Raw genomic sequence first — 15,983 nt, 5'->3', positions numbered from 1 at the left:
TACTTTTTCTCATAGGAATGAATTGACCACCGTTGATTGGCCAGTGTACAGAATTCGGGCAATCAACGCTGGTTCTGCCGGAGGCTCGTCTGTGAGGAGGCAGAGTCTAAGATCGGACCACAGCAGTCTCCATTGTGGTCCGATATTAGACTCAGCCTCCTGGCCAGTGTTGATTGGCCGAATGCTGTACACTGGCCAATGCATTCCTAGGAGAAAAAGTAAGCTCCCGCATAAACGCAAGCTGCCAGCTCTCCCTCTACAGTATGTGATTTAGTGTGCAGCGGCTCAGAACCGAGGAAGACTGTACTGTACTGTATATGGTACAGTCTTCCTCGGTTCCGAGCCGCTGCACACTAAATCAAGTTAATCCGTTCCTACGCGGCATCGTATGGTATGTTTCCAACTTGCATCGAAATTCGGTTTACGACGCCGCGTAAGAACGGATCAACATCGTAAGTAGAGGTCTACCTGTAATGGCAAATTTTTGACGACCATGTGTACATTGTGGCATCCACAGACCAGTTCTTATGGGTCATAAAAAAAAATCTGATTACAGAAGAGAAGTTCAGTGCCAGGCATCTTATGGGATTGTGAGGAAAAAGTGTGTAAAAATTTTAATTGTTTTGAAATGGTCAATAACTATTGCTGCTTTAAGATTATTGCTGATGTTTATTCTCTTTGGCATTGTGTTAACACACCTGAATGCTCCAGAAAAGCAAACCACCAAAACTTTTACTTTTATAGAGGTGATCAAGGGCATTGCTGCTATTTACCTGTTTAATTCCATGGGAAAAGGCTGTACTCGCACACTGCTTCTGTATTTCAGACTGGTTTTTGTTAAATAAATGACACAGAATTTGTAATAAAGCTATCAAAATTTGTGTGCTGTTGTTCATCTGAAGGTGTATGTACCTAATTTTAAGACCTTCACATGGGTTGATTGAATTCATATTTCAAGTTTGTGGTTTCAATTAATTTGGTCAGCTGTGCTGACCGCATACTTTCAAAAAAAATTTTTTTATCTTATTGGTTTGCATTCGTCTGCTTTTGTTCTCTGGTTGCATCCTGCTAGGCTGCAGCTGATTGATCCAAGGCCTTTACCACATCATTCATTTTTCCAGACTCTTTAGCGTGTAGCCAGCATCCTCCACCAAATTGTGAGATTATATTCTGGATTACATTTGCCGGTGTCAAAGAACACATGCCTGTTTAATCAAAACCAGATCAAAAAGCTGTAAACTGACCCTGGATCAGGTTTTGTTGATGTTGGATACAGAAAATAAAACAAAACGGCAACAAAAAAAATCCATTCCTATTCAGCTCTTATGATAAGTTCACACTTACATTGGGGTTTCTCTTCCTCGGGTCTGGATGGGAACCCAAAAAACAGAAGCCTAATCCACTTAAAATACGGTTAACTGTGGAAACTCGCAGGCTCCCATAGACTAGAATGGGGTCTCCGCCCAAAAAATGCAGAGAGAAGTCCTATTTGCTGGAGTTTTCTCCACATTTTTCAAGCGGAATGGGGGGGATGGAATTCCCGAACGGTCATCAAGCACAGATGTGAATCTAGCCTTACTAAACAACCTTAGTTAGCAGCTGTTAGTATAATGATCATTATAATTTATTTATATAGCAGCACTAACTCCATGTTGCTTTACATTTGAGGGTTTACATACGGTACACAAAATATACTAAATAAATATAATACTAACAATGACCGATTGGTACAGTGGGATAGAGGGCTCTGCCCGGAAGGGCTTACATTTTATGAGGGAAGAGGGATAGAGACAAAAGGTGTGGGTAGAGACTAGAGATGAACGAACACTATTCGAAACAGACGTTTCGTATAGCACGCTCCCATAGAAATGAATGGAAGCGGCTGGCATGCAGACTTTGCCGGCCGCTTAATCCCCCACGTGTCGGCTACGTCCATTCATTTCTATGGGAGCGTGCTATTCGAAACTGTTGTTTCGAATAGTGTTCAGTCATCTCTAGTAGAGACTGTTCAAATGGTGGTCTGCTGACAGTAGTGTTATTGGAGGTTGTAGGCCTTCCTGAATAGGTGAGTCTTCAGGGCCTTCTTGAAGCCTGTGATTGTGGGGGTCAGTCTTATGAGTCTTGGTAAGGAGTGCCAGAATATGGGGATGCACAAGAGAAATCTTGGAGACTGTTGTGTGAAGAACGGATAACAGAGCAGAGTAGGAGGTCTTTGGAGAATCTGAGGTTACGTGTGGGCAGGTAGCGGGAGATTAGGTGAGAGAGATATTGAGGGGACAGGTTATGGATGGCTTTGTATGTTAGCGTTAGTATTTTGAACTCTATTCACTGGGCAACGGGCAGCCAGGAAAGAGATTGGCAGAGGGGAGCTGTCAATGAAAAAGCATCTTAGCAGTTTCTGGGGGTGAGGAAGGAGCAGATTTGATGGATGTTCTTGAGTTGAAGGCGGCAGGAGGTGATGAGGGTTTGAACGTGCGACTTGAAGGAAAGGTCAGAGTCTAGGGTTATCCCAAGGCAAAGGACGCGTGGGACAGGGGTAACCGTGGTTCCATTAACTTTGATAGATGGGTCAAGTAGAGGGGCCGTACGATGTGGGGCGAAGGTGATGAACTCTGTTTTCTCCATGTTGAGTTTCAGAAAGGAGGCTACGGCTGCTAAAAAATCTGGAACTCTGGCCAACAGAGAGGTAATGTCTGGTCCAGAGAGATATATTTGAGTGTCGTCAGCATAGCAATGATATTGAAAACCATGAGATTCTATGAGCTGGCCGAGGGTGTAGATGGAGAACAGGAGGGGTCCTAGGACAGAGCCTTGGGGGACACCTACAGAAAGTGGGCGTGGCAAGGAGGTGGTATGCGAGTGGGAGATGCTGAATGTGAGTATGAGTGGGTCCAAGAGAGGGCCAAGTCTGAGATACCAAGGGTTGAAGGAGTTTATAATTAGAGATGAGCGAACACTGTTCGGATCAGCTGATCCGAACAGCACACTCCCATAGAAATTAATGGACGCACCTGTGACGCTGACTTTGCCGGTGGCCGGCCGGCGTCACAGGTGCTTCCATTCATTTCTATGGGAGCGTGCTGTTCAGATCGGCTGAACAATTGCTGAAGCACCTCCTGAAATTCATTACCTAGTGTGGATTCCACCCTCCTGAAAATTACGAGCCTCAGCGTCCTGATTTTGTGAATAGGTCAGGACTCCAATTTGAGACTGAAGACTTCCCAGAATGACTTTTTCAAGGTCTTTTTCTCTGATAACCTTATAGCTATTATGGTTGACTAAACAGATTTATATTTCCAGCAATTTCTTGAACAAAATACCACCCCTTCATAAACTAAAAATCCACCAATAACAGCCTAGTAAGAATACAGCATGCCCACGGTGTGCAAATTGTGTGAGTACCTCTTGGTACACCCACAAGTTTAGGATTTATGAAGGTAGAGACACAAAAATCGAGCCCTTCAATCCTAGGAGTTAGTGGGAAAAAAGTGTGGGATTTGCTGCTCCCTCTGCTGGACCATGGTTATGAACTCTATGTTGATAACTTCTACACCAAAATTTGTAACTGAGGCACTTAAGGAGGAACTCCAGCTTGTGGGACAGATTGCACAACCCCTCAAAAGGGGTGACAGCAGGCTGCTATGTAGTGAGTGAGAAGATACTGTTGGTCAAGTACAAGGACAAGAGGGATGGCCATGTATTCCATACCAGTACCACAGCCCCAGGTCAGGCTGCATGTGGTAAAGTTGTCTGTGCATATCATACCGACATCAATGTATGATGCTTGCGTATTTTCACAAATTGCACAGGACAGGAGCTTTTATTCAGTTTCTGAAGGCAGTTATCACGACTTTGATACTTGGGGACCAGGAAGGGCAGGGGCCTAGTACTTCTGGAACTGAAGGTGCCCATATCGTACCAGGGCACTTTCCAAGTGAAGTCCCACAAACGAGAAAAAGAAAGGGAAGACCCCCAAAAAGTGTAGAGTGTTGCAAAAGGGAAATAAGGCAGGACGCCATTTATAAGTTTGACATTTAGGCCCCATTAACACTGGGCAAGAGGGGGTGGATTTTGGCGCGGAACCCATGTCATAATCCGTTCCCTTACAATGGTGGTCTATGTAGACCGCTAGCGTTCTTTTTTCCTCTAGCGGAAAAAAGAAACTAGCTGCCCTTTCTTCAGGCGTATTCTGCAGTGTCCGCCTCGCGGTAGCACCCTCAGGACTAGGCCCATTCATTTGGGCTTAATCCGGAGCAGAAAGCCGTGATGGGATGCCCTGCACTGCACCAGTATCCCGTCGCAGCAGCCGCAACGGAATATGCACATGCATATTCACGTGTGAACTTAGCCTAATTTTATAATTTATTTACTATTACTATGGTATATCGCCTCCATTATACTGTGATGTACTCCGTACAGCTTACAGATTTACTTTTAAACCTCTGTTATGCAGTAATTTCTGGAAAATATATTCAGCCTCATGGACACTGTGCTCTCCTGGTTCTCCTCTTATCTCTCAGACCGCACTTTCAGTGTATGATTTGCGGGCTCTGTTTCTTCCCCTCTTTCCCTTGCTGTTGGGGTTCCTGAGGGCTTGGTCCTAGGCCCCCTGCTCTTTTCTCTCTACACCTATTGCCTATTGGACAAACCATCACCAGATTTTGCTTCCGGTCACATCTTTATACACATCTTCCCGTGGCATCACCCCTGCACTCATACAGAATACCAGCAGCTGTCTTTCTGCTGTCTCAAATATCTTGTCTTTGCTCTGTCTGAAACTAAATCACTCTAAGTCTGAACTAGTACTGTTTCCACCATCTAACAGATCTATCCCTGATATATCCATTACAGTCTCAGGCTTTACTATAACTCCTAGGCAGCATGTCTGCTGCCTCGGGGTTATATTTGACTCAGACCTTTCCTTTATCCCCCATATTGAATCACTCGCACGCTCGTGTCACCACCTCAAAAACATCTCCGCAATACGCCCTTTCCTTACCAGAGATACATTAAAGACACTTATTGTCTCTCTGATTCATTCTCGCATTGACTACTGTAACTCCTTACTAATCGGTCTTCCCCTCACTAAACTCTCCCCTCTACAATCTATTCTTAATGCAGCGGCCAGGCTCATCTATCAGTCTAGACCAGGGGTGGGCAATTAATTTTCCCATGGGGCCGTATAAGAAATTGAAACTATGCTAGAGGGCCGCGCCATGGCAAATTTAGCTCCACCCACTTCTACATTGACTCCGCCCATTCCCAATCATCTTTCCATGTGCCCCCACACAGTATAATCCTCCTACAGTCACCCGTACATTATATGTCCCCACATTGTAATGTTCCCTTCCAACTGCCCCACAGTATTAAGTCCCTCTCCTGGTGCCCCAGTATAAACTAGGGGAAACTAGAGGGGACATGAAACTGGAGCAGCTGGAGGGGGACATTAAACAGTGGGGGTAGTTGGAGAGGGGCAATAAATTGACAGCTGGAGCGGGACATGAAACTGGGGGCAACTAGAGGGGGACATTAAAATCGGGAAGCTGGAAGCAGACATTAAACCGTAGGGGTAGCTGGAGGGTGACATTAAACTAGGGGCAACTAGAGGCAGACAGGTCCCCCTCCAGCTTCCTCCACGGTTTAATGTCCCCCCAGTCTAAGTGCCCTCTTCATCTACCCCCAGTTTCATGTCCCCCCCTCCATTTTACCCTCAGTTTCATATCCCCCTTTATTTTCCCCATTTCATGTCCCCCCCCCTCCATCTGCCATCTCTGCCCTAGTATAACATTCCCCTTCCATCTCTGCCCCTAGGTTGCTAAGACACACACATACAGATAGACAGACACATATACACACACACACACATATATGGACAGACACATAGACAGACACTCATATAGACAGGCACACATATAGACACACACACATACAGACACATATAGACAGGCACACATATAGACACACACACATACAGACACATATAGACAGGCACACATATAGACTGGCACACATATAGACACACACACATACAGACACATATAGACAGACACACATAGACAGGCACACATACAGACACACATATAGACAGGCACACATATAGACACACACACATACAGACACATATAGACAGGCACACACATACAGACACATATAGACAGGCACACATATAGACACATATAGACAGGCACACATATAGACACACACATATAGACAGGCACACACATACAGACACATATAGACAGGCACACACATACAGACACATATAGACAGGCACACATATAGACACATATAGACAGGCACACATATAGACACACACACACACTCTCTCTCCCCCCTGCAGCTCACCTTACATCTCTCAGTATTTTATGACAGGCTCCACATCTCCATCTTCGGCCGGCACTAAGACACGCCCCCTAGACACGCCTCCCTAGTCAAAGCTGTGCGGGCCGGACTGAATCAGTCAGAGGGCCGGATATGGCCCGCGGGCCGGACTTTGCCCAGGTCTGGTCTAGACGCTACAGCGATGCCTCTGGTCTGTGCCAGTCGCTTTAAAAAAAAAAAAAAAAAGGTATAACTATTAATATGTTACCAAAATGTATTCACAAATAAGCCTGTAGTTTGTCACTTTTTTAATTTTTTTAATGGTCGATTAGTTTTTTGTTTATTTCACATTAAGATACTAAGTCTATTTTCTTTTTATAATGGGAGGCAAAAATTAGTTTAAACAAACAGAACCTGAGGACTGAAAAACTGGTACAATCCGTGCCTGCTCTTTTGTTGCTCTGACCCAGTTTTTCTCATCTGAATGAAGGTTTATATTAGGAACTGTAATCTGTAAGAAGATTAGTGGACTTTACGCATACAGCCAGAATCTTCACACATTGCTCACGTCACAAGAACAATCTTCCCAGGTGTCATTGTGTACTAACAGATTCCTGCTTGCCAGTTGTATTCCTCTTTAAAGCAAAATGATTCTGAAAACAAAAAACAAGTTTTTAAAAATTTTATTTTAAAAATTTAGTTTCCTGATGATAATATCTATTCTGTAACTGATGACTGTTCAACAAATGTCCTGGACTAAGAATCTACCCTACAGGACAGAAACCCCTTATGGACATGAACCAGAAAATCACTTTAAAGGGTTGTGCCATTACAGATACCTATATCCCATCCACAGGATAGAAGATAAATTGTCACATCAGTGGGAGTCTGATCGTTGGGATATCCAGCAAACAGGAGAACAATGTAACAAAAGTCCTCTGGGCGGTTAAAAACGCCTTCTATGCAGGGGTGAACCTGCCCCTTTCGCCGCCCGAGGCGAAGTGCAGAAAGCCGTCCCCCCCTTGCCGGGGCGTGGCTTAGCGGAGGGGGCGGGGCTTAGTGCCGTTCGCCGGCAGAGAGCAGGCCCAGAGACAGCCTGCGCTCTGCCTGAGCGTGCAGGGAGGCTGCTGGAGCAGCGCTGCTCCAGTGGCCTCCCCAAACCACCGCTCCGTGCTAAGCCAGTCCAGGACAGCTTGTCCTGGACTGGCTTAGGTTAGCAAAAATGCCGCCCTCCCTGAGGCCCTGGCACAGTGCCGCCTGAAGCGCTCGCTTCAGGTCGCCTCATGGGAGGTGTGGCACTGCTTCTATGACAGTACAGGGGGGCATTCCTTGCAACCCAGCGATGACGCTGAGTTATGAGGAATGCTATTCTGACAGTGGGGAGATATCAGGCCGAAACTAACGGCATCAATATCTACACCACTAGGACACATACTGGGAAACGAGACAGTGTGCTGAGTTCAGTGCACTGTTTGATTTCTAGCGGTATATAAAACTGCACTTTTATGAGGACAGGAAAGGTCTTCTTTAAAGTGAATAAAGCGCCAGTACACTTATGAATCTGATGTTCGTTTCAGTGCTATGGGGCTGCCGGCAATTGCAGTCCCTGAAGCCCTATAACAGAGAATGGAATGCCAGTCATGCTAATGCACTGGCTCTTCAATCACAAGGAGGAAGTAGATTTTCTTGTGGTCGCTGGGACACCTATCCCCTATAAATAAGTGTCAGTCATGGTACAACTCTTTTATGAACATAGCTCCATTTTTCAAATCTGCATGTCAATTTATGTTGTAATAACTTTTCAACGCTTTAAGGGGGGGCCTGTTGCATCGGCGGTATTATACACCACTAGAAAGCTGAGTTCAGCACACAGTTAAGCTTTCTGATATGCACCCTGGTTCTAGAAATATCGGTGCAAGACTATACCTCTTCCCCCGACAGCACAATGGTAAGGAAGAGTACTGTCAGTCGGGCATTCCTCACAGTCCTGTGATGACGTTAAGCTGTAAGGCCTGCCCTTCTGACAGCGGAGGACACTTGGCAGGGCTTAGAAGGATAATGTTGACCCCAAACATTTACCCTGTTTTAGAAACTACCACCCTCAAGGGCTTTAGCAATCATTTTGTTTCTACAGGTTTTTTCATAGATTTTAACATTGGGCCGTATAAATGAAAATTACTTTTTTGCAAAAAAAAAAAAAAAAAAAAAAAGCCTCTTTTTACTTTGCGTATTAATATGAGAAAGTGCTCCCCACAATTTGTGATGCAGTTTTTCCTGAATACATTAATTAATTAATTCATATGCATATGAAAACTTCTGTTTGGGCCAAAGCTCAGAAGGGGAAAAGCCTCATTAGCCTTTTGGAGGTGCCAATGCAGAGGATGTTGCAAAATTAATATTGAAATTTTTTTCAGGTATATGCTATTTTAGTGCTTGATAAGTCATGCCCAGCTTATAGAGGTAAAATTTAGAGATATGACCTCATTTTAGAAACTATACCCTTCCAGGAGTTTCTCATATAGTGATCATTTTGACCCCAGAATTGCTTTCCCAAAATCAATGTGCAAAGTGAAAATTGACATTTTCAAAGAAATACCTAGAGCCTACTTTGTGTAATCAGGGATACACACTTCTAAAACTTTAAGCTTGTTATTCTGGGCACAACAAAGTTGTATATGTGTGAGTAAACTGCTGCTTTGGGTGCATAGCATGCTGTTTTTGCAGTGCTCCTGAAGTGGAATCCCCAAACAATTGACCCCATTTTGGAAAATATTAATGGACGTAGTGACCATTACCCCTTGAGCATTACATTCATTTTCATTAATTTTCCAGAAATAGAATACAAATACAAATAGAAATAGAATACATAGCAGATGGTGAAAAAAAATATGCAATTTTTCCAGAAATACACTATTTCAGGGTGCGATTATGTTGTGCTCAACTTCTGTCAATAGAAACGGAAACTCCGAAAACTGTAAAGCAGGTTATCCCTGGTACAACAGCCTTTGGAATGTGTGTCTCTGCTGACACAAGCTGGGCTCAAGATATTGAACACTGGAATGGATTATTTTTGGACATTTTTTCACAGCACGATTCCAGCACACTTCTTTCTGCTTAATAATCCTCGCTTCCCTCCTGGCTGTTCCCCGCCCAAGTGTTCACTTGGTGGAGGCATGCTATGTTCATTATTTTCAATGACTTCCTCCGTGACTGACAAGTCCCGACTAAGGACTACTTCAGTCACACTTGCTCTTTGCCGCCCTCAGAGGCCTTTAGGACTACTCAAGTCTACCACTTCTTGCGCTGACTTGCCACACATAACTCTGTGATTACTCCCGCTGGTTTTCAAAGAATGTGCCTCTGTAAGGCGACTGATAGAAGTTCCTTTTCCTTTATATACAGTGTGCTGGACACCCTGCTCTCTGAACTCAGACTGAACTATATGACATGGGAACAGGACTTAGAAACTACCATAACTCCGGGCCAATTGGCCCCATTGTTGTATGTTCAATAGCAAAGACAGTTAGCAAGTCACTCTTATGGAGCCCCCCTTAAAAATCCTTCACAGACCTTATTTGGTTCCCTCTAGACTTTACAGTTTTTACCCTGTGGTCTCAGCCACCTGATTTGGGGCTGTACCGTTTTAGGCAATACCTTTCATATCTGGTACAGTTGCCCTTCTGGACATCAATAGAATAGTGCAATGAATCTTGGGGCAGTCATTCCCACTAACCAAACCAGTTTTTTCCTATTTGGCCTTAAAAGGCTTGGCTATTTTCAAACCAATATTGAGAGACGACTATTATTTGTGTAATTAAAAAGTACTACAATTTTCCATTATACTTTTGTATCAATTTCTCACGGTTTTCTAGATCTCTGCTTGCTGTCATGTATGCTGCTTACTTTCAGTGCAGTCCATGGCCATGTGCTATACATACAAGGACACTGCTTATTACCAGGCAGGTGTCTGATTACTGAGCTGTGTATATAATGAGTATTGCAACTGTGCGTTCATCACCGTACATAGACCATACATCACATGAGCCTGGACTACATATCACATGACCATGGACTGTAAATCACGTGACTTGGCCTGATATGTATCCACTGGCAATAAGCAGAAAGAATGGCAGCAAGCAGAAATCTAGAAAACCGTGAAGAGTTGATACAAAAAGTATATTGGAATATTGTACAACTTTTTAAATATACAAACATTGTCTCCGAATATTGGTTTGAAAGTGGCCAACCCCTTTAAGCCTTCTGCAATTACATATGTGAAAATGTGAAATGTGAAAATTCATATTGTTTCCAAAGAAGCTGAGTTTTTCATTATTATATTTGGATTAGTTATTGTATATTTGTATTATGTTATGTATACATCCTTTACTCTTAGGAATATTTTACATACTCTTATGTTGCCTTGATGATGTCTTGTTTCTATAATTCAATAAATACTTTTGAAACTAAAATTGCAATTTCCACCGTCCACTATGCATTCATTCCTGCAGTATAAATGAACGCAACACTCATGGGGTAAACATGGTCATTATAAACTCCTTAGGGGTATAATTTTCAAAATGGGGTGCCAGAGACTATCCATGTGGTATGGCATGCAAAAATCAAATGGTTTAGTCTGTGCTCAAAAAGCCAAATAGTGCTGTGTAGGGGTAAAACTTTTTCAAAAAGGGAATGGTAACACTTTATTATTACTTGGTTTCAATGCTGAGTTCCTAAGAAAGTGGTTTCAGCGTTATGTGATTTTGACTACAAGTATTTTCTAAAAACAAAAAGCTGGCAAATCCTCAAGTAGCTGCTCAAATTCCAAGGTATTCTGCCTGCGACTTTAACGTTTCCTGTCCATGCCTGTATAAACCTGGTATCTGACCACTACATTTTCATTATATGGTGGTACTATTGATAATATTGGTGTCAGGTATTTAAATATGGCTACCCCCTTATTATACTACAGATACCCAGTGCTAATACCAGTGGATCACTGGAGTGACATCCACGACTGGCGATCTCTTACCCTGACAGCTGGGAGCCAATTGAAGGCCCTCATGCTTGTCTGACATTAATTTGTCTTTTGAAATGCATTAGCATTGTAATGCATTGCGTTACTGATCAGAAAAAAAGTATTAAAAATTCAAATCACCCCCCCCCTTTCCCTAGAATACATATGAAAGTAGAAAATTACTGTGAAGCACATACACAATAGGTATCTCTCTGTCCAAAAACGCCCAGTCTATAAGCTTATAAAAAAGTATTTTTCATGTACACTGAACAATGTTGTGGGAAGAAAAATTAAAGGTGCCAAATCGCCATTATTTTTCAGTTTTGTATGTGGATCAAAAAGTGATCAAAGTAATTGACATTCCCTAAAATAATATAGCTAAAAAGTACATCTGGTCCCACAAAAAAAAAAAAAAAAATGCCCAGAATATAGTGACATTAAGAAAAATAAATTTACACAGTTTTGGATTTTTGTTTAGTAGTTTAAAAGCAAATAAATATTTATCCTTGTAATCCCTAGAATCATACTCGTACGCTGTAAAAAAAAAAATAAAAATTGCACAAATATACTTTTTCTCCAATTCCTATTTTGAATTTTTCTCCAGCTTTCCAGTACATAATAAATTGAATAATACATGGTACCATTATGAAGAACAATTTGTCCTACAAACTTTAAGCCCTCATGGCTCTGTGAATGAAAAAATAAAAAAGTTATGGAGTTTGGAATCAAACAAATCAAACAAAAATTGCCTGTGGTGGGAAGGGGTTACAAGAACGGTGATAGATGTGAACCAGTAAAGAAAATTTAACACCGTAAGAGGAATTCCTCAAGACTCCTACAGCTAAGCCCAGACCACATTTCAGAAAAAAAACATGGATTTACACAAACATTGAGCGTGATTAATTCCAGTATTGCCTGCTGTTATTATTCCACAGTATAAGATGGGGCTGTATTGTATATTGTCTTCTTTTTGTCACATAATGGTGTGCATTTACTGTATCAAAGTATTCTAAACTTTTAGTGGTAGAGACGGCCTGCATCACATTTTAGTGAGCGATAATAAGTGTGGCAGTAATGTTTATGCATCTACATAAGATGTACTTTTGAACAGGTTTCTTCATGGAACACATTTTGTTTCCATGCATTTACATATTTCCAAAAGCCTCCTTTTGTTTGCTTTATAAAATCCATTTTCCATCTTGTATGTTTGAAGCATGCAAGACATACATATTCTCAGCTTTTTCTGTTTGTGCTGGATTAACTTTAGAGGGGCAGTTTCCCAAAATGAATAAAAACATACATGATATATCTTTTGATTGAAAAAAAAAAGATTATTAATATTTGTTACATTTGTGTAGGGCATAGAAAAAAGGGACAAAATATTATATTTAGTAATTGCTATATACTTTTATTTTTGCCAAAGTAGCTGAAAAATACTTCATTTTACTACACCTTAGTAAACATTTATTTACATACAGTAGTATGTGATTTTCAAGCATTGCCATTGTAACCTAAAAAAGAAAAAATCCACCTGTTCTGGTGTCTATTTGTTCCCCAGTAGCCTTGTGTCCAAAGCTCTGTCTCAGCAGTCGCTGGAGAGGGACTGGTGATGTAAGTGAGTGACATTACTGGTCCCCCTCCAGCAACTGCGAAGGCCAAACAGCAGCTTCATGTGCGGCTCAGGACTTCTGTGGACCATAGCACGGAATGTGACCAAATGGGACATATATATCTATAGTAATCCTTGGTGTCTTGGGGGTGAATTCCTTTATAATTTAATGTTTTTGCTGCCAGGGATTTCTGGCCAATTTTTCCACTTTTGACTTACAAAAATAAAATTTGACCTCTAAATTAAAATAAAATTCATGTTATATCCCCAAAAATGTACACACCTGAAACTATCATTCCTCAATTTACACATGGGCACTATTGAAATTTAAAGAAAACCTTTCATGTCCTCTAACATTGGCCTTGTTATATACAAGAACAGCTGATTGGTGGGGATGTCAATTGTCGGACCTTCACCTATTTGACATAGATCCTTCCAATAGGGAATATGTCACTTGCATAAAATTGAATGATTGCAGATTAGAGTTTTGACCCAAGTGGTGCCTGTAACGTACACTAACTAAAAACGGAAATGAAGATGTGCAGAGTTCATGCCTTCATTCCACTTATGCCTTCAGATCTGTTAACTACCCTAGCATCTCACAGGGATATAGTAGAGCACTGCACATTCACAGCATGAGATTATGGGAAGAATATGCAAATCTGTCTCCCAAGATGTAAACAGGGAGACAGTGCCTCTGTTATGCTGCCCTCTATAGCAAGCACCCTGAACAACATGCCCGACTTCCCAGAAGTCTTCACTGCATAATGCGAGGTTATAACCAAATCAATTTCTCAGCTACGGACGGCACCGTTTCTGTCTCTTTGGACTTCATCAGCGTAGCCTAGAGAGAACTGATTTGGTTTAAGTGAGAGGCTGAGAGACCAGATTATGGGGATAACGTCTATCCTTAGGGAGAGACCACCTTCTCAGGTGTGTGGAGAATTATACAGCCATAGTTGCTCCACTGCAAAGGAACATGGGAAGAATATGCAAATCTGTCTCCCAAGATGTAAACAGGGAGACAGTGCCTCTGTTATGCTGCCCTCTATAGCAAGCACCCTGAACAACATGCCCGTTTACATCTTGGGAGACAGATTTGCATATTCTTCCCATGTTCCCTTGCAGTGGAGCAACTATGGCTGTATAAGTCTCCACACACCTGAGAAGGTGGTCTCTCCCTAAGGATAGACGTTATCCCCATAATCTGGTCTCTCAGCCTCTCACTTAAACCAAATCAATTCTTTCTATGCAGCGCTGTAAAGCGCTATCGGTCCCGGTACTGTAGCGCTTTACAGTCAGACGGGCGATTCTGACAGTTAGCCAGGGACGCCCTTTACCCGGGGCACAGATCGGGAAAGCCGACAGTGTGCTGAATTCGGTGCACTGTCAGCTTTCCAGCAGTATATAGAACTGCCTGTGCCCAATCTGATGAAAGGTCCTCTTTAAAAGGAGTAGCAGTAGGCATTTCTGAACTACCACTACATTCAAAATGGGGTGCAAAACTCTCAAGTTTTCATGATCAGTGGGGTTCCTGCAATTGAATCCCCACTACACAGCAGTTTTCCCCAAACCTATAGATAGGGCTAATTTGTTGAGACCACACTATCCTCTTAAATATAGGAATGCTATTGGTCAGATGATGATTGGTGCATGTCTTTGTCATGAAATAATGTTTGGTATTCAAATTTGGTTTGATCTGAATGCTAATACAGGTACTTCATATGAACAGAGGAGTAATCATAGGTAGATAACATATTTTTTTAGATTAATGCCAGCCCATTGATCAATTGAACATCAGGGTTCAGAAATCACAAGCAACAGCTATATTTTACCAGCGGAAGTTGCAGCTCTTAAATATCTAGATGCTGGTTATACCATTTAAGATTTCACTGAGGGACGATTATGCCCCCTGTTGTACAGTTTCTGAATTTTTGCTCTGCATGTGATATGAGAATATATTTGCTATGGTCCTCTCAACCTTGGAGAGATGTGACCTGTTCTTTTCTTTGTGTTCTTTTTTTTTAAATATTTTGTGACCTACTGTGCATTTAGATATTCAACAGCTTAGTTCTGGTTATTTTACTCTGGGGTCCGAGGGCCTAGAATGTTGTAGACACTAAATATTATTTTGTGTGCAACAGCACAGTCTATGAATGTTATAGCATGAAGCGTTGGGGGTCTGGGGGACACCATCAAGAGATGTGAAGTGTCCTTGTGGCTGCAACAGTATCAGCCTGCAATAATCTGTTTGAGATGCATCAGACTAACCACAGGATCCAGACTGTGCAGCTAGCATGGATTGGCCATTCCTACCATTCAGTGTATTCTTCACATGCCAGGAGGTATGAGAATTCTTGTACATAGCTCCCATCCTTTTTCTACTTCTTGAGACTTGTGTGAATAGGTTTGCATGGCTTCAATGCTCTATCTTTGACAGGCATTGAGTGGACCTATCTATGGGCCATCCTGTGGACAGTGGGGTTCAGGCCAAAGTTCTTGGCCTTCGTATGTTTGTTTCATGAGTGCGTGAGGCTTTGCAGGCTGGTGTTCCTCTATGCAGACGACATGTTGTCACCTATTTGGATGACATAGTCTTCCATCTCTCCGGTTATATCCCTTATATCTAAATTTTGTGCCTGGTCTGGCCTCGTCAATAACTGCCCCAAACATTGACATTCGCCCATATGCAGTTACAGCTGAATCTTAGGCCCCAGGAGTATCTGACGCTTAATCTAGATCCACTGCTACTAAAAGGGATCCTATCATTCAAACTCAATTTTTTCTTGTTGACACGTCGGAATAGCCTTGAGAAAGGCTATTCTTCTCCTACCTTTTGTTGTCTTCTTCGTGCCGCTGTTCGCTTGAAATCAAATTTTTTTGTCAGTATGCAAATGAGTTCTCTTGAGGGCCCCAGCGCTCAAACAGCACTCGGGACGTCTCCAATGCTGCGAGAGAACTCTCCAGTGCAGTCTCCATCTTCTTCAGCAACGTCCTCTTCACGCGTCTTCTTCTAACGCAGGCTTCAGACTTCTAGGC

The 15,983-nt window shown here is 42.4% G+C and overlaps 1 protein-coding gene and 1 long non-coding RNA gene across 4 annotated transcripts in view; one reads left to right on the top strand and one right to left on the bottom strand.

Moving 5' to 3' along the window:
- LOC142194831 (uncharacterized) overlaps positions 1–15,983 on the top strand; it is a 138,670-nt gene that overhangs the window by 21,568 nt on the left and 101,119 nt on the right. The window lies entirely within an intron of this gene.
- Positions 1–15,983, bottom strand: part of LOC142194820 (speedy protein 1-A-like) — an 80,263-nt gene that overhangs the window by 40,203 nt on the left and 24,077 nt on the right. The window contains exon 1 of one of the 2 annotated variants that reach the window (XM_075264197.1): positions 6,346–6,422. The exons of the other annotated variant lie outside the window; for it this stretch is intronic. The gene's annotated coding sequence lies outside the window, so the exon portion shown is untranslated. Of the gene's footprint in view, positions 1–6,345; positions 6,423–15,983 lie in introns of those variants that run through there. 2 annotated transcript variants of the gene reach the window in all.

The sequence above is a fragment of the Leptodactylus fuscus genome, chromosome 2 (genome assembly GCF_031893055.1).
Source record: "Leptodactylus fuscus isolate aLepFus1 chromosome 2, aLepFus1.hap2, whole genome shotgun sequence".
In the NCBI taxonomy this organism is placed as follows: Eukaryota; Metazoa; Chordata; class Amphibia; order Anura; family Leptodactylidae; genus Leptodactylus; species Leptodactylus fuscus.
Note: the sequence above shows the minus strand (reverse complement) of the source record. Positions and strands in the feature narration are given on the sequence as shown.